The following is a 3432-nucleotide window of genomic DNA, read 5'->3' as shown; positions in this document are numbered from 1 at the left end:
AATGTCGACCAAATCTATGAACGTGTCTTGGTTTTTCATAATTCTTGCTTTCATTAACATGCGCCACGCCAGTGTAGCCTCTGGCGCCTATACCTTTCCGGTCGTTATCTAACACATCTTCAATCTTCTTTTCCACTCGTCTGTATATTATTCTTGTCAGCATTGGATGCATTAAAGTGTAAACTGACTCTGTGAGAGTTGCCGCACTTATCGCTGTTTTTTTTTTCACAATTGCGTCGATGATATTTTGTCGAACGTTTGAACCTATTGCAAGCAATCGCTTGCTTTGATCATAAATGTATGCCTGAGTGATGCTAAACTATATTATCTTTACTTACAGAAAAGTATTATCTTCTCAATAACGTTAGAGTCGTGAGTTACACCCTTCATTTTTTATATATGGAATTAGTGAATTAATTCATGGCATTTTTGTTGCCTATTAATTTAATAAGGCTGAACCTTAAACTGCTGGTTTACCCATGCACCACCACAGTAATATAGAGTCTGTGAATGGCTGAGGAAATACGAATGAGAACAGTGGCATGTTAAAGTTCACGAAGTAATGACAAGTTTTATTACTCGTTTTATACAGGGTGTTTCAAAAATTGAAATGGCAATAAAAACTAAACGAGCAGCGATAGAAATACACCGTTTGGTGCAATATACTTGGGACAACAGTACATTTTTAGGCGGACAAACTTTCGAAATTACAGTAGTTATAATTTTCAACAACAGATGGCGCTGCAAGTGATGTGAAAGATATGGAAGACAACGCAGTCTGTGGGTGCGCCATTCTGTACGTCGTCTTTCTGCTGTAAGCGAGTGCTGTTCACAACGTGCAAATGTGCTGTGGACAACATGGTTTATTCCTTAGAACAGAGGATTTTTCTGGTGTTGGAATTCCACCGCCTAGAACACAGTGTTGTTGCAACAAGACGAAGTTTTCAACGGAGGTTTAATGTAACCAAAGGACCGAAAGCCATACAATAAAGGATCTAGAATGAGATTCTCACTCTGCAGCGGAGTGTGCGCTGATATGAAACTTCCTGGCAGATTAAAACTGTGTGCCCGACCGAGACTCGAACTCGGGACCTTTGCCTTTTGCGGGCAAGTGCTCTACCAACTGAGCTACCGAAGCACGACTCACGTCCGGTACTCACAGCTTTACTTCTGCCAGTATCCGTCTCCTACCTTCCAAACTTTACAGAAGCTCTTCTGCGAACCTTGCAGAACTAGCACTCCTGAAAGAAAGGATATTGCGGAGACATGGCTTAGCCACAGCCTGGGGGATGTTTCCAGAATGAGATTTTCACTCTGCAGCGGAGTGTGCGCTGATATGATATGGTAGAGCACTTGCCCGCGAAAGGCAAAGGTCCCGAGTTCGAGTCTCGGTCGGGCACACAGTTTTAATCTGCCAGGAAGTTTCATATCAGCGCACACTCCGCTGCAGAGTGAAAATCTCATTCTGGAAACATCCCCCAGGCTGTGGCTAAGCCATGTCTCCGCAATATCCTTTCTTTCAGGAGTGCTAGTTCTGCAAGGTTCGCAGAAGAGCTTCTGTAAAGTTTGGAAGGTAGGAGACGGATACTGGCAGAAGTAAAGCTGTGAGTACCGGACGTGAGTCGTGCTTCGGTAGCTCAGTTGGTAGAGCACTTGGCCGCGAAAGGCAAAGGTCCCGAGTTCGAGTCTCGGTCGGGCACACAGTTTTAATCTGCCAGGAAGTTTCAATAAAGGATCTGTTTGAAAAATTTCAACGGACTGGGAACGTGACGGATGAATGTGCCGGAAAGTTAGGGCGACCGCGTACAGCAACCACAGAGGACAACGCGCAGCTAGTGCAGCAGGTGATCCAACAGCGGCCTCGGGTTTCCGTTCGTCGTGTTGCAGCTGCGGTCCAAATGACGCCAACGTCCACGTATCGTCTCATGCGCCAGAGTTTACACCTCTATCCATACAAAATACAAATGCGCCAACCCCTCAGCGCCGCTACCATTGCTGCACAAGAGACATTCGCTAACGATATAGTGCACAGGATTGATGACGGCGATATGCAAGTGGGCAGCATTTGGTTTACTGACGAAGCTTATTTTTACCTGGACGGCTTCGTCAATAAACAGAACTGGCGCATATGGGGAACCGAAAAGCCCCATGTTGCGGTCCCATCGCCCCTGCATCCTCAAAAAGTACTGGTCTGGGCCGCCATTTCTTCCAAAGGAATCATTGGCCATTTTTCAGATCCGAAACGATTACTGCATCACGCTATCTGGACATTCTTCGTGAATTTGTGGCGGTACAAACTGCCTTAGACGACACTGCGAACACCTCGTGGTTTATGCAAGATGGGGCCCGACCACATCGCACGGCCGCCGTCTTTAATTCCCTTAATGAATATTTCGATGATCGTGTGATTGCTTTGGGCTATCCGAAACATACAGGAGGCGGCGTGGATTGGCCTCCCTATTCGCCAGACATGAACCCCTGTGACTTCTTTCTGTGGGGACACTTGAAAGACCAGGTGTACCGCCAGAATCCAGAAACAATTGAACAGCTGAAGCAGTACATCTCATCTGCATGTGAAGCCATTCCGTCAGACACGTTGTCAAAGGTTTCGGGTAGTTTCATTCAGAGACTACGCCATATTATTGCTACGCATGGTGGATATGTGGAAAATATCGTACTACAGAGTTTCCCAGACAGCAGCGCCATCTGTTGTTGACAATTGTAACTACTGTAATTTCGAAAGTTTGTCTGCCTGAAAATGTACTGTTGTCCCAAGCATATTGCAACAAACGGTGTATTTCTATCGCTGCTCGTTTAGTTTGTATTGCCGTTTCAAATATACCGGTCATTTTTGGAACACCCTGTAACTATAATGAGCTAATAAATCTTACACAAAAATGACAAACACAAAGGAGAAAAGGGCTGGCGTTTGACTGGCTAAGCATTCGCTGGGGTGGAAGCAATACAAATGCTCCCCTGAATTAATCCCTTTTACAAGGCAATCTGACTTTGTACACATGAATCCACTGTGAGGCCCAACTCCATTCAAATGGAATCAACTACGACCAACTGCACCACAAAATATAGTGCACCTGGGTACAGGAAGCTGTGAATATCATTTAAAAACCTTAAGCTGGTGTAGCAGTACCTTACCTTTTCACCATGATTCAGGCGACCGCAGAAAATGAGGCGTTGTGGGCGAGTACCGGCCCTCTGTGGCAACGGTTGTGTTCTGACGTGAGAACGAAATTTGCGAAGAACGCGGTCTACCGTGTTAATTATCAGATTGCGAGAAACATCCCTATCAGAACATCGAAATCCCTTCAAATTTCAGTGTGAGGTGCACACGTTCACTGGTCTGGTCAAACCAATTCGACGCACAGACACGACAGTGCGATCTGGAATTGTCAAGCGTCAGATGACCGACTCGGG

The 3432-nt window shown here is 45.6% G+C and overlaps 1 non-coding gene across 1 annotated transcript; it reads right to left on the bottom strand.

Annotated features, from left to right (window-relative positions):
• Positions 1–1064: 1064 nt before the first annotated feature.
• Positions 1065–1139, bottom strand: Trnal-caa (transfer RNA leucine (anticodon CAA)). Its single transcript has one exon. It is a non-coding gene; the product is annotated as a tRNA-Leu (tRNA).
• Positions 1140–3432: the final 2293 nt, after the last annotated feature.

This window comes from Schistocerca gregaria, chromosome 8 (genome assembly GCF_023897955.1).
Source record: "Schistocerca gregaria isolate iqSchGreg1 chromosome 8, iqSchGreg1.2, whole genome shotgun sequence".
Classification (NCBI taxonomy): domain Eukaryota; kingdom Metazoa; phylum Arthropoda; class Insecta; order Orthoptera; family Acrididae; genus Schistocerca; species Schistocerca gregaria.
Note: the sequence above shows the minus strand (reverse complement) of the source record. Positions and strands in the feature narration are given on the sequence as shown.